This window comes from Bufo bufo, chromosome 9 (assembly GCF_905171765.1).
Source record: "Bufo bufo chromosome 9, aBufBuf1.1, whole genome shotgun sequence".
NCBI classification, from domain to species: domain Eukaryota; kingdom Metazoa; phylum Chordata; class Amphibia; order Anura; family Bufonidae; genus Bufo; species Bufo bufo.
The window spans coordinates 216,185,860-216,201,908 of NC_053397.1; the positions used below are offsets into that span (position 1 = coordinate 216,185,860).

At 47.8% G+C, this 16,049-nt stretch overlaps 1 protein-coding gene across 2 annotated transcripts in view; it reads left to right on the forward strand.

The window, feature by feature from the left end:
* Window positions 1–16,049, forward strand: part of GNG12 (G protein subunit gamma 12) — a 66,246-nt gene that overhangs the window by 25,713 nt on the left and 24,484 nt on the right. For both annotated transcript variants that reach the window (XM_040406903.1, XM_040406904.1), the window contains exon 2: window positions 5,437–5,494. The gene's annotated coding sequence lies outside the window, so the exon portion shown is untranslated. The remainder of the gene's footprint in view (window positions 1–5,436; window positions 5,495–16,049) is intronic.

The window sequence follows — 16,049 nt, forward strand, 5'->3', positions numbered from 1 at the left end:
ATTTAATACTGGTGACTCGTGCTTCAGTCATGGAGGTAAAGTGTTGACTACATTCGCATGACTGAAGCTATTAGGTGTGATTAAACCTCCTGGGGAGAGGTGTTAGAGCTGCAGTGTTAGGCCTCATGCACATGGACGTATATTCTTTCCGTGTCCGTTCCATGAATTTCAATGGGTCCGCAAAAAAAAAAAAACTGAAGTTACTCCGTGTGCATTCCCTTTCCATATGTCCGTATTTCCGTTCCGCAAAAAAAAAATAGAACATGTCCTATTATTGTCCGCATTACGGACAAGGGTAGTACTGTTCTATTAGGGGCCAACTGCTCCGTTCCGCAAAATACGGCATGCACACTGATTTCATCCGTATTTTTTTGCGGACCGCAATATTACCGTACATACGGTCGTGTGCATGTGGCCTAAGTGGCGCAGACAGTAGATGTGGCACCCCTCCACGTAGAGCCGCCTCTGCAGCGTGTATTCAGCTCTTTGAAGGGGCCTGAATGTCCCGGTATATTTTCTGTAGAAGTCCTCCGTCCGTGGTGACCTCTCGGCACGTTCTGCTCCAGTAGATCTGTCTCCCGCAGGTCCTGTCCATGCTGGTATCTCCGAGCTCCGGTTTCCTCAGCCTGCTGATGCTCCAGCGGTGATAAGAATCTGCAGAATCTGGGAAAACCGAGCTTCTGTACACTGGAGAGAATCCGTCACGAGGGGAGTTTGTGAAGCCCGCTTCTCATGAGTCGCCGCCGGTGTAACATGCGCCAAATGTACCAGATGTCACATGTGGCCTGTCTTTACAAATAAGCCTTTTTGTATAGAGCCGTCCCTCCAGTTTTTGTACACCACCCTCCTACTAAGTAAGGGCTAAGATTGTATTGTGCCCGAAACATGTAGACCTGCATTCCTGTACCTGGATTTTATTGAATATTGAATAAAGCCTTTGGATTACCACGAATACAAGCTGGACCAACCAATTTATTTTCTTCATACTTATATTTCTCCTATTTCGGGTGAAGGAGCCGGTCCGTGCTATACCAGTGGAATCCCTGGCAGGTGAGAGCTGCTCAAATCTCTGATTTTTACACCACCCTCCTACTGGAGTAAAAAAAAATAATTTTTTGTTTTTGTCCAACTTTTCATGGACTTACCCCTACCTATTAAATGTAAAGGGGGTCTCCGCCCTTTTCTTACTGATGGTCTATCCTTTGGATTGGTCATCAGTATCTGAATGGGGCTGAGCCGTGGCCTGGCCAGTGATGATAGTCATTACATCTCCAGGCCTGCGGGAGGCAGTGTGAAGTCCGTGGCGCTACTGCGAACGGGGGTCCCGGGTGTCAGACGTCACAGATCAGATGCCGATGACCTATCCAAAGGATAGATCATCAGTAAGAAAAGGAGGAGAACCCCTTTAAGTCCAAGGGGAATGTTTTCAAGCACCTTCCGCTGGAATACTGGTGCAAGAAAATAGTTCAAAATTTTTTGCAAAAGCCCCTTTTTGGGAGAGTGCGGGGCCTGAAACATTAAAGAAGCTTACAGCAGTTTTCTTGCTCAACCTAGGCCTCCGTTTTGTGTTTTGCGGTCCGCCAATTGCGGATCCACAAAACACGGATGGCGTCTGTGTGCGTTCCGCAATTTGCGTAACGGCGTGGACAGCCATTAATATAACTGCCTATTCTTGTCCGCAAAACGGACAAAAATAGGACAGGTTATATGTTTTTTTTGCGGAGCAAAGGATGTGGAAAGCATCTTTTGCGGCCCCATTGAAGTGAATGGGTCCGTATCCAAGCCGCAAAAACTGCGGCTCAGATGCGGACCAAAACAACGGTCGTGTGCATGAGGCCTTATTGTGAGCCAAAACTCGCAGTAAAGCTACTCAGAGATCAGGTGTAATGATTTGATTGCCACCTATTCTGTGTTTTTGACCCGCACCCGGGTTCGGCTCACAAGGAGGCCTCATGCACGTGACCGCGTGCCGGCCATGCCTGTATTGCAGCCCGCAAATGGTGGATCCGAAATTGTGGAATGGCTGCGGACCCATTCATATGGCCGTGTGAATGAGCCCTTATTATGTTCATCCTCTCTTTTTGATTTAGTTTTCAGTTCCTGTAGAGAATGAAAAAGCGGAGGAAACCATCAGCAAGCTGCTTGTTTAGTATAATGGTATCCCGCTGTGTATGTGCCGTATGAGTGCCTCCTTCACCCCTCATACAGTGCGGGTTAGTAATCCTAAGTGCAGCAGCTGAAGCAGACTTGCTGATGGTTTCCATACAGCTACAACTCTGCTTTAACGGTTTCATTCATTCCACAATTGAGTGATCACTAATGGCACGTCCAGAGGGACCAGGAAAAAACGGTGCAGATTTTGCTGCACCATCTGTGGGGATGACGTGTTGCAGCTTTGCGGTGGATTTCAATTGTACCTGCAGTGAGAAACAGGCCCCGAAACAGGGGGACCACTGGGACCACAAGAACGGGGACCCCATACCCCTGAAATGCTGCTCCAGTCATTCTCTATCGGACTAATGGAAATAGCAGAGTCCAAGCGCGCGGCTGTTTCCAGCATTCCCATAGAGATGCATGGAGCAGCAGTGCGCACGCTCAGCCTGACACTCAATTCATTTCAGGGCTTGTGATCGGTGGAAGTCCCAAAGGTTGGATCCCCATCCTGAATAACCAGAATACCCCTTTAATAGTGCATTCGGTGGTGAAGCTGTGACATGTCAGGTCTGATCACATCCTCACTGCCACCGTTCTGGGGCCATTCACAAATATCTTGATCCCCATCAGATCCTTTGTTTTTTTGTGTCTATTTATGGGAAATACAAAATCCATATTCGAGACGTAGTCGTCCTCTGCTGCATTATTGGCTCCAGATGCCATAAGGATGTATAGCCGGCCGGGATCAGGCCTGGTGGCGCCTCCGCTGCCTGCTCGTAGAATCGTACAATCTGCGGTACTTCTCTTCATCCTTTTAGGTTATGTGATGTTATAACCAATTCATCACAGTGCATTTTTCTTCTACATAATGAGGGGCACAGAGGCGACCCCTATAGAAGCCGATGCCGTGTGTAATCAGGTACAGTAGACCCCTATAGAAGCCGATGCCATGTGTAATCAGGGGCACACAGGTACAGCAGACCCCTATAGAAGCCGATGCCATGTGTAATCAGGGGCTCACAGGTACAGCAGACCCCTATAGAAGCCGATGCCATGTGTAATCGGGGGCACACAGGTGCAGCAGACCCCCTATAGAAGCCTATGCCATGTGTAATCAGGGGCACACAGGTACAGCAGACCCCTATAGAAGCCTATGCCGTGTGTAATCGGGGGCACAAAGGTACAGCAGACCCCTATAGAAACCTATGCCGTGTGTAATCGGGGGCACACAGGTACCACAGACCCCTATAAAGTCTATGCCGTGTGTAATGAGGCGCACAGGTACAGCAGACCCCTATAGAAGTCTATGCCGTGTGTAATCGGGGGCACACAGGTGCAGCAGACCCCCTATAGAAGCCTATGCCGTGTGTAATCAGGGGCACACAGGTACAGCAGACCCCCTATAGAAGTCTATGCCGTGTGTAATCGGGGGCACACAGGTACAGTAGACCCCCTATAGAAGTCTATGCCGTGTGTAATCGGGGGCACACAGGTACAGCAGACCCCTATAGAAGTCTATGCCGTGTGTAATCAGGGGCACACAGGTGCAGCAGACCCCTATAGAAGTCTATGCCGTGTGTAATGAGGCGCACAGGTACAGCAGACCCCTATAGAAGTCTATGCCGTGTGTAATCGGGGGCACACAGGTGCAGCAGACCCTCTATAGAAGCCTATGCCGTGTGTAATCAGGTGTAGCCCCATTAAAGTCAAGCAGACACTGAAAAAAATAATACATTTGTGTGCATGAGCCCTATTAATCAGCTCTGTGTGAACTGAATTGTGGTACTTACACACAGCAGTCAACCTGAAGGAGCTGGGCTGCAGTGTAAAGCATGTTGGAAGGACAGAGCAGCAGTCCAAAGGGCCCGAGAATCGCACAGATTATCGCTAATGAGCGCTCATAGCCACCCTTATTAGCGATGATTGGGCGGTGTAAATGTTTCCCCAGAACGCCTGTTCAACGGGTGAACACACAAATCCTCATTTCCCCGACAGGAGTCTGTATGGGGAAGAGCGATGGCATTAGTGATCATTCCTCCCCTTAGTGTGGAGGAGATCGCTGCATGTAAATACAGCGGTCTCCTCCGCTAGCGATCATCACATTGTTGAGAAGGACCGCTTTACGGTCCGCAAAATGGAGATTTGCAAAAATTACGGATGACGTCCCTGTTGGATCCGTCTTTTTGCGGATCCTTTGTAACCATGCCTATTCTCTGCAAAACAGACAAGAGTAGGACACGTTCTATCTTTTTTGCGGGTCTGCGGAGCAAAAATACAGTCGTGTGAATGGGGCCCAAGTTTGTGAATACAAAGCGCTTTATGGAAATCTGCATCCGGTGCGTGAAATGTGAGCAAACATCCTAAAATAAACTTACCTCTACTGTAGGGGCCCTTTTGGGGGAATAGATAAGGGTCCTGAGCAGGAGACTCCGCTCTAACTCCTTTATCGGTTATATGGAAATAGGTTTTATTAAGGCGCGTTGCATTCGGCTCTTTCTTTTGCCTAATATTTACCAAAAGTCGCACAGCAGCTGATGAATTAGACTCTGCGTATTGCTAGTAGTCTGACCTCTAGTGGTTCTTTTTCAGTATGACAGGTTCATATTCACGAAGACTTAATCTAATTTAGTATGTGCACAATATAGCTGCATAAGTGAGCGGAAAGTAGGCGCAGGTTTAAAATTTCCGGAACTCGCCACACAAGAGACAAGAAAATGTACGCCAGCTCTGGAGTGGAGTAGAAATTACACTGTTACTGCAACTAAATCAGGTGCCAGATAGTGTCCCTATGTAGGTCGGAAAAAAGGTGCAAAAGTTAAAAAAAAAACTTCTGAATTAGTCAAAAAAATCAAAACAGGTGAACGAAGCGCAAATGGCTTCAAAACGGGCACATTTTCAGTAGTAAATGTGACAAAAAAAAGTCTAAAACATCATTTTAACACCTAAAAACAGGCGCAGACCCTATAGTAAATGTGCCCCAATTTGCTGCTGCCTTCCCATTCCTGCCTCTCTGCAGACCTTGTATTAGGACATGGCTATTTTGCAGCCGTGCATTATGGGAGCCACGATTGGGCGGTTAGGTCATGTGTCTGACAGCAGGGTGCAGCTAAACTGTTGTCTGTTTCCATGGGCAACCAGTAAAATACTGAAAGCGGCCATGTTCTGAGGAATGCAATGGGAACGTGCCTCCCATGCAGTGAGTGGCCGCACAGACACATAGGACTCGCACGTCTTCTGTATGAATCTGTAGCTCTGTTCACACCTGTTTTTGTTCTTCTGCAGATTTCCAGGAAGACGACCAAGGCTTTAAAAGGGGTACGAGCAGCTGTCGCCCTTCTAGGTGAGTCCTGACCCTCCGCTCTCCATGCAATCCCATATATACCCCTGTGGCTACGGAGCATAATCCTTCAGGAAATGTCTGCAGTCTATAGCAAGAAAAAAATAATTGTTAAATATTCATTTTGAACACATTAACAGTGGCCGCATTGCTGAGGAAAATGAAGTGTTAATATATGCAAATGAGTCTCTAGGAGCAACAGAGGCGTTGCCGTTACACCTAGAGGCTCTGCTCTCTGCACTTTGATTGACAGGACCTGGCAGACATGATCACTTTCACACTGCCTGGCCCAATCAAATAAAGTGCAGAGGGTGCAGCAGTTGCAGAGAGAGCAGAGCCTCTAGGTGTAATGGTAACGCCCCCGTTGCTCCTAGAGGCTCATTTGCATATATTAAAATATAATTTTTCTCAGCAATTCGGGCACATATGAACATGGGACCAACACAGATGTCTTCAGCTGCCAAGCGCACGTGTAACAGGTCAGCCAGTGTCATAGGTACAAAACTGCTGACAGATGCCCTTTAATGTCGCGCCCAGCTGCAGTTGCCTACACAGCTGGGAAGTTCAGGCTTGGTGGGGGTCCCAGAGTGATGACCTGTCCTCGTGAAGTGCCATCATGTCATCTGATGGGAAGACCCCTTTAAGCGATACTGGAGTTCGGATGTAAATGACATTTTCTTCTTGCAAAATGAGAATATCCAGCGAGCCGATAGCAGCTGCGTGTGTCTGTGGTTGGCGTGGCATGAGGTCAAACAAAAGGGGGGTTTGCGGATCCCTTTTGTACAGATCCGTCATAAGGCACCAGCACAAATCTGGAGGTCCGTACCGCATCTCTTTATGCCTCCAATTTCATACTGGATTCATATTTTTTATTTATTTTTTTTCACCATTTTTGGCCTGTATGAAAAATTTATCTTTTGGCACCTATTGAGCCAGTCTTGTGGAAACGAAATGCTTTCCGTGATCCAGTGACAACTGCGGCGTCTGAGTGCTACATTCAGTGGTCAGGCTGCAGTGTAAAGCATGGATTAACTCTGAAATGTTCAATGTGGTTAAAGCCAAGGGCGACACAGAAAGACCTCATTGTGTTCAGTCTGTAGGGCATGTAGTCGGCCTCCAGGCATTATTTAGTGAGGCAGAAGAGCAAAGCGCACCCTACTTGTGGAGTCATAGAAGCTTCCTAAATGTCCTCGTCACTTCCATCGTGACGAGCTCAGCCGCCTGGAGTGTTCATTGCGACACAATTTGCTAAACTTCAGGGTATTTTCCCCCTTGAAATAAAACCATTTTCAATGATCCTACACATATTTAGGAAAAGGTGCAGCTTTCTGATATACACCTCGTCCCAATCCTGGGACTTATGGGTGGTCGTCGGTGCAGATACAGAAGAGGACACCCCGACGTCACGTGGAAAAGTGTACACCAATTAGCCTAATATTGTGTAGCCCCCTCGTGCCTCCAGAACCACTGTGATTCGTCGAGGCCTGGACTCTCCAAGCACGTTGGCAGCAGATCCTGGAAGTTACTCGGTGCGGCCTCCATAGATCGGACTTTTCTCCAGATTCCCAGATCTCAATCCGAACCTCATCTGTGGAATTTGCCGAAAAACAAGTCCTCACCTTCATCTGTCATGTTCCTCATTCCTGAGAAGTTTGTGCGATGTGGCCAGTGTGTTATCCTGCTGACTGACTGGGGGGGGAGAGTACGGTGCGTTATCCTGCTGACTGACTGGGGGGGGGGAGTACGGTGCGTTATCCTGCTGACTGACTGGGGGGGGAGAGTACGGTGCGTTATCCTGCTGACTGGGGGGAGTACAGTGCACCACCGCCCCAGATTCCTTTTATTATACTGTGCAGTCATACATCACTGAGACCACTAGAGGGCAGCGCAGGAGTTTATGGGTCTCATTCACACTATAGCTCCTCAGTTCAGTGGCCATCAGACAGGTTCCCAGTGATCTCCTTCCTTATGCCGTATGTATGTTTGCGGTCCACAAAACACGGATCTGCAAAAAAAAAAACGGATGACCTCCTTATTGCAATAGGACATGTTCTATTTTTTTGCGTAACGGACATATGGAAACGTAATGCACACTGAGTCATTTCAGTTTTTTTGCGGACCCATTGAAGTGAGAGGTTTCGTATGCGGAGCTGTAAAAAAAAAAAAATCCTTTCTAATTAAATCATTGGGGGGTGGGGGGGGGCTTTGTGACATTTTATGTAGCTGAGGACGAATCCAGCGACTGATCAGAGTTAGGCCTCATGCTCCGTGTCCGTTTTTCCTTCCGTGGGTCTTCCTTGATTTTTGGAGGATCCACGGACATGAAGGAAAAAGTCGTTTTGGTGTCCGCCTGGCCGTGCGGAGGCAAACGGATCCGTCCTGACTTACAATGCAAGTCAATGGAGACGGATCCGTTTGACGTTGACACAATATGGTGCAATTGCAAACGGATCCGTCCCCCATTGACTTTCAATGTAAAGTCAGGAGTCCCTATTATACCATCGGATCGGAGTTTTCTCCAATCCGATGGTATATTTTAACTTGAAGCGTCCCCATCACCATGGGAACGCCTCTGTTAGAATATACCATCGGATTTAAGTTACATCGTGAAAACTCATATCCGACAGTATATTCTAACACAGAGGCGTTCCCATGGTGATGGGGACGCTTCAAGTTAGAATATACTACGAACTGTGTACATGACTGCCCCCTGCTGCCTGGCAGCACCCGATCTCTTACAGGGGGCTGTGATCCGCACAATTAACCCCTCAGGTGCCGCACCTGAAGGGGTTAATTGTGCGGATCATAGCCCCCTGTAAGAGATCAGGGGCTGCCAGGCAGCAGGGGGCAGGCCCTTCCTCCCTCCCTCTATTGTATTATCATTGGTGGCCAGTGTGCGGTCTCCCCTTCCCCCCCCCCCCCCCCCCCCCAACGGAGAGTTCCGATCGGAGTCCCAGTTTAATCGCTGGGGCTCCGATCGGTAACCATGGCAACCAGGACGCTACTGCAGTCCTGGTTGCCATGGTTACTTAGCAATATTAGAAGCATCATACTTGCCTGCTGCGCGGTCTGTGACCGGCCGGGAGCTCCTCCTACTGGTGACAGGTCTGTGCGGCGCATTGCTTAATGATCTGTCACTTACCAGTAGGAGGAGCTCACAGACAGCGCAGCAGGTAAGTATGATGCTTCTAATATTGGGGGGGGAGAGGGGAGGCCGCACACTGGCCACCAATGATATTAATACAATGGAGGGAGGGGGGCCGCACTGGCCACCAATGATATTAATACAATAGAGGGGGGGGGGGGGCACACTGGCCACCAATGATAATACAATAGAGGGAGGGAGGGGGGGGGGCCGCACTGGCCACCAATGATATTAATAAAATAGAGGGAGGGGGGGCGGCACCTGAGGGGTTAATTGTGCGGCTCACAGCCCCCTGTAAGAGATCGGGTGCTGCCAGGCAGCAGGGGGCAGTCATGTACACAGTTCGTAGTATATTCTAACTAGAAGCATCCCTATCACTGTGGGAACGCCTCTGTGCTAGAATATACTGTCGGATCTGAGTTTTCACGAAGTGAAAACTCTGCTCTGAAAAAGTTTTTATGCAGACAGATCTTCGGATCAGTCTGTATGAAAGTAGCCTACGGACACGGATGCCAATCTTGTGTGCATCCGTGTTTTTTCACGGACCCATTGACTTGAATGGGTCCGTGAACCGTTGTCCGTCAAAAAAATAGGACAGGTCATATTTTTTTGACGGACAGGATACACGGATCACTGAGGCGGATGACAAACGGTGCATTTTCCGAGTTTTCAACGGACCCATTGAAAGTCAATGGGTCCGCAGAAAATCACGGAAAACGGAACAACGGCCACGGATGCACACAACGGTCGTGTGCATGAGGCCTTAAATGTATCCCATAGTAAAACCAGCCTGCTCTCCCTTTCATCGCATTGGACACACTGCCACCTAGTGGATATTTCTGTCATTCCCCCGCTTTATTGGGATCTTAGAAGTGAGATGCTACAGTATCACCGCTCATTGACACAAACATTCTTTATTTGAGAATTTATATTTTTTTCTCCCTTTTTTGAATTTGTTTTTAGAGCTCACATTCATACCTTTACGCCCAGTCCTTGTCTCTCTGGAGCAGCCCTCTAAGAGCTCATGCACATGGCCGTATTACAACTCCAGTAATTACCCCTCTACGGTACCTGCTTATCCCTCCGATTTTATGCATAAGTGTATGGTCTGGGAAAACATCCAATCATGGCACGCACGTTGGTGGCTGTACGAGGAGGTATAAGGCCTTTTGCAGACGAGCGTGTCCGGATGCGTTCCGGGTGCATTGCGGCAAACCTGCGCGAGTAGGTACCCAATTGCAGTCAGTTTTGACTGCGATTGCGTTCCGTTGTTCAGTTTTTATAGCGCGGATGCAATGCATTTTGCATGCGCGTGATAAAAAACTGAATGTGGTACCCAGACCCGAACTTATTCACTGAAGTTCAGGTTTGGGATCGGTGTTGTGTAGATTGTATTATTTTCACTTATAACATGGTTATAAGGGAAAATAATAGCATTCTTTAATACAGAATGCTTAGTACAAGGTCAATTGAGGGTTAAAAAAATAAATAAAAATTAACTCACCTCCTCCAATTGATCGTGTTGCTGCCGGTCTCCTGTTCTTTCTTCAGGACCTGTGGTGACGTCACTGAGCTCGGTGATGGACCATGTGATGTGACGTCACCACAGGTCCTTTAGCTGGCAGCTCATGATTAAAGAAGTAAGAAGAGATCGGCAACTACGCGATCAAGAGGAGGAGGCGAGTAAAAAAATTTTTTTGTTTTTAACCCTCAAATGACCTTGTACTATGCATTCTGTATTAAAGAATGCTATTATTTTCCATTATAACCATGTTATAAGGGAAAATAATACAGTGTATAGACTGTCATCTTAGCAACCATGCGTGAAAATCGCACCGCATCCGCTCTTGCTTGCGGATGCAATGCAATTTTCACGCAGCACCATTCACTTCTATGGGTCCTGTGTTGCGTGGAAAACGCACAAAGAGGTGCATGCTGCGATTTTCACTCAACGCATAAGTGATGCGTGAAAATCACCGCTCATGTGCACAGCCCCATAGAAATGAATGGGTCCGGATTCAGTGCGGGTGCAATGCGTTCAACTCACGCATTGCACCTGCGCGGAAATCTCGCCCGTGTGAAAGGGGCCTAAGGAAGCTTTGCATCTAAGGGGGGAATATCTCCATAGACATGGAGTCCATAGGCACCATACTAGAGGGTCTCCTTGCATTGTGCATGAGGCCCTAATAGTGATAGAGCTATAGGAGGAGACCCCATAGACTGCATCCATGGTGGCCACATTCTGTGCAGGGCTCTGTGGCCGGTTCTGTTATCTGACTTCCTATGGATCTTCTTCACATGGTGCTGAGTGACTACCGCTGTGAGCCGCCGTCATGCTTCCCATAAGCAGTTTCGCAGTGGGCGGAGGACACGGGGGAGGCCTGGACGTCCCTACCAGAATATATTGGTGATCTATAATTTACAAGTTGTATGTGTGACGACCAGGGCTGTGGAGTCGTAGAAATGTACCGACTCCGGATTAAGAAAGTATCTGGTTTTTAATACTGTGTACTTAATTTATTAACTTTCATATACATTTAGTAATGTTAATCATAAGGACTGTGATTTGCGGACAATAATAGGACATGGCCTACTTTTTTGCGGAACGGCCATGCGGACAAACGGAAACGGAATGCACACAGAGTAACTTCCGTATTTTCTACAGCCCCATTGAAGTGAATGGATCCGCAAAAAGAACGGAAGCGGAAAGAAAATACGTTTGCGTGCATGAGCCCTTAGGCCTCTTTTACACGGGCGTCACGTGTGAGGGCCGGATAGGGTGCGTTGCGGGTAAATGCGCAATTTTTCTGCGCGAGTGCAAAGCGTTTTAATGCGTTTTGCACACACGTGAGAAAAATCTGCATGTTTGCTACCCAGACCTGAACCCGGACTTCTTCACAGAAGTTCGGGCTTGGGATCGGTGTTGTGTAGATTTTATTATTTTACCTTATAACATGGTTATAAGGGAAAATAATAGCATTCTGAATACAGAATGCATAGTACAATATCGCTGGAGGGGTTAAAAATAGTAAAAAAATAATAATACTCGCCCCATCCACTTGATCGTGTAGCGGATCTCCTCTTCTTTCTACTTTCTTCAGGACCTGGCAGAGGACCTTTTGATGACGTCACTGCGCTCATCACATGATCCATCACCATAGTGATGGATCATGTGATGAGCGCAGTGACTTCACCAAAGGTCCTTTTTTCCCAGGTCATCAAAGAAGAAAAAAAGAAGAGAAGCCGGGCAGCGCGAACAAGTGGATAAGGTGAGTTTAATTTTTAAATTTTTTTTTTTTTTTTTTTTAACCCCTCCAGCCCTATTATACTATGCATTATGTATTAAGAATGCTATTATTTTCCCTTATAACTATGTTATAAGGGAAAATAATAAAGATCGGGTCCCCATTCCGATCGTCTCCTATCAACGTGCGTGAAAATCGCACCGCATCCGCACTTGTGGAAATCACCGCTCATGTGCACAGCCCCATAGAAATGAATGGGTCCGGATTCAGTGCGGGTGCAATGCGTTCACCTCACGCATCGCACCCCCATGGAAAACTGTGTCCCCCCGTCTGACGAAACTGAGCCAATCCGTCCTGGCACACAATGTAAGTCAATGGGGATTGATCCGTTTTGGCTATGTTACAGATAATAAAAACGGATCCATTCTGAACGGATGCAGACTGCTGTATTATCTGAACAGATCAGTCAATGACGGATCCGTACAAAATGCGAGTGTGAAAGGAGCCTTAGAAAGCTAGACCAAGCCCTGTACCGAACATGGATCCAGAGATCTCCACATTCAGTCCTTTCTGCTGGAGCTCGGGGGGGGGGGGGGGGTGTCCTTTCTGCTGGAGCTCGGGGGGGGGGTGTCCTTTCTGCTGGAGCTCGGGGGGGGGGTGTCCTTTCTGCTGGAGCTCGGGGGGGGGGTGTCCTTTCTGCTGGAGCTCGGGGGGGGGTCGCTGGAGCTCGGGGGGGGGTGTCCTTTCTGCTGGAGCTCGGGGGGGGGTGTCCTTTCTGCTGGAGCTCGGGGGGGGGTGTCCTTTCTGCTGGAGCTCGGGGGGGGGGTGTCCTTTCTGCTGGAGCTCGGGGGGGTGTCCTTTCTGCTGGAGCTCGGGGGGGGGGTGTCCTTTCTGCTGGAGCTCGGGGGGGGGGGTGTCCTTTCTGCTGGAGCTCGGGGGGGGGGGTGTCCTCTCTGCTAGAGCTCGGGGGGGGGGGGGGCGTGTCCTTTCTGCTGGAGCGCTCTCCCGATCGCAGCTTAGGAGGATGAAACTGAGCATGTGCGGCAATCTCGGTGAGCCGGACAAAGAAATAAGAACAAAAACAAACAGCAGTTGGCGCTATACAGATGCATTCTATTGAATAACTCAGTGGTTATATTACATTTTTAATTACATTCAATTACAAAAATGTCCAGATCCAGTAGCCCGTTTACTTCCATGATGGTGAGAAGAGCCAGGTGTTAGCACGACATCAAAATTATTATTAACTTATTGGCCATTAATGAAGGAGTCGGATCTTTGCTTTACCGCCTCCACAGCCCCAGTGACTACCACACCAGCTATACTGCAAACCTCCTCTAGACCGTACTCCAGCAGTGGGGATCAGTCTCTGTGCGGATGGCGGTAAACACAGGCGAGTAGACGCCTGGATTTTTCTCCAACATTTGCAGCACAACAGTGCCCCCTGCAGGAGAGGTATATATCATGTCAGCAGGAGGCCAGTGTAATGAATCAGTTCAGCACAGTGCCTCGTATAAGGCTACTTTCACACTGCCGTTTCTGGGTCCGCCTGCGAGATCCGTTTCAGGGCTCTCACAAGCGGCCCCAAACGGATCAGTTTTGCCCTAATGCATTCTGAATGGATGCAGATCCGCTCAGAATGCATCAGTTTGGCTCGTTCCGCCTCCATTCCGCTCTGGAGGCAGCTTGCAGCGTTTTGGTGTCCGCCTGACTATGCGGAGCCAAACTGATCCGTCCTGACTTACAATGTAAGTCAATGGGGACGGATCCGTTTACATTGACACAATATGGTGCAATTGTAAACTGATCCGTCCCCCATTGACTTTCAATGTAAGTCAGGACGGATCCGTTTGACTTACACTTAGACAGAGTAATGCAGACGGATACCAGCGTTTGCATATAGGTGCGGATCCGTCTGTGCAGATACCAGACCGATCCGCACCTAAACGCAGGTGTGAAAGTAGCCTTAGCCGAAGAAGGTAACCGCACACGCTGCAGATTTGTATGCAGAAAATCTGCATAAAAAACACATGTAAATCCTCACGTTTTTATCATACTTTTGATGCATTTTTTAGGTTTGTTTTTTGTTGTTGTGGATTTTCTGTTTAACAGCCCCATTGAAGTCTATAGAGAGAATACCGCTCTGCAGAAGGTGCAGAATCACACAAGCAATTGACAGGCTCCAGATTCTTAGATCCGCACAGCGCGTCCGTTTCCACACGGAAGAAAAAAGCAAAGTGTACATGGGATTTGTCACAACTTTCCCATTCACTTTGCAGGTACTTTGTTGCGCTACTCTTTTTTTTTAACCTATATTCCGCATTGCCTGCAGGTACGCTAAGAGGCCGCTCAGATCAGTCCTCTGATCTCTCCTGCCCCTGAACCCTGTGCTTGGCTCCAAAATCATATAAAAATGTGAAAATATATAAAATTTAAAATTTTAACTCCCCATTTCAAAACTAAACCTCATTATAACCAAATGCAATAGTGAACTCTTGTTTTAAAGGGGTATTCCAGTTGGTACAAGTTATCCCCCACAGCAGCAATAGGACCCCCACTGATCACGAGAACGGGGGCCTTCTACCCCCCTGCAGACCCCTAAAATGACTGGAGAGGACGGGAGTTCCGGAGATAGGTAAGCAGTGTACTCGGCTATCTCCGGAACTCCCATAGAAATGAATGGAGTGGTCATATGCATGTGTGACCGTCCGCTTCAGTCGTTTCAGGGGAGCAGCAAGGGGCCTGCAGGGGGTACAGGGCCCCTGTTTTCATGATCAGTGGGGGTCCCAGCGGTAGGACCCACACAAATCTTGGTTATCCCCTATTCTGTGCATAACTTGCACGAACCAAATACCCCTTTAAGTCAAGAGCTCCTGAATTCTGCATTCTGTGTACCATCCACTAGATGGAGACATTGTCCTGCTCTGTTAGGTGCCGTCATTGGGTCCTGGGTTTCGTAATAACTTGTTTTTACAGCGTTTTTTGAACTTTGAGTTCCCATAACGGCTCACTTGGCGCTTGTCCTGAATTCTGCTGTTTTGGTAACTGAAGTTAAATATATTTTTTGGATGATTAAATTCAAACTATTTTAGCGTTCAAAGTTTTCTAGTATTGAGGGGGCTCAATACCGGGAAAAAAACTTTTAGGCTACATGCACACGACCGTATGTGTTTTGCGGTCCGCAAATTAGCGGATCCACAAAAAAGAAAAACACGGATGACATCCGTGTTTTTTTTTGTTTTTTTTTTTTGTTTTTTTGCGGATCCATTGTAATATTGCCTAAAACGGACAAGAATAGGACATGTTCTAGATTTTTTTTGCGTGGCTGTGGAACAGACATACTGATGCGGACACCACACGGTGTGCTGTCCGCATTTTTTGTGGACCCATTGAAATGAATGGGTCTGCATCCTATCCGAAAAAAAATAACTGAACGGACACGGAAACAAACAACGTTTGTGTGCATGTAGCCTTATCCTAATGCATTCTGAATGGAGAGCATTCCGTTGTATTCATCAGGATGTCTTCAGTTCTGTCACTCTTACGGTATTTGCAAGGAGAAAATACTGCAGCGCTGCAGTATTTTCTCCATCCAAAATTCCGGGACACAGCATTATTTTCCATTGAAATGCATTAATGCCGGATCCGACACCGTGTGTCGGCAAAACGGATCCGGTTTTTCGGTTTGCGCAGGCGCAGACCTTTAAAAATACAAAAATAATTAAATACCGGATCCATTTTTCCGGATGACACTGGAGAGACGGATCCGATGTTTCAATGCATTGGTTAGACGGATCCGGATCAGTCTACAAATGCTATCCGTTTGCACACAGATTTCCAGATCCGGCGACGGAACTGCCTGCCGGATCTTCACAGCTCTAGTGTGAAAGTAGTCTTAGATAGACAGATGGATTTAAGGTTAAAATCGAATTCTTATCATATAAAACCTGTAGCCCGTGTTGGGCATCAGCCCCACCGATCACTGGAAAGGGGTCCCAAGTTTGATTGGAGCGGCGCCCCTGCATCCGTTCAATGGCTGGAAACATGTTGATATGGGTTTGCTCATGGACTGCGGATGATTGACTCGGGCCCCTAGTGTGTTTTTGGATTGTTGCAGAAGACCTCCCACGGATATTAGGGTAACCATGAGGGTGTAAAGTGAACCTGT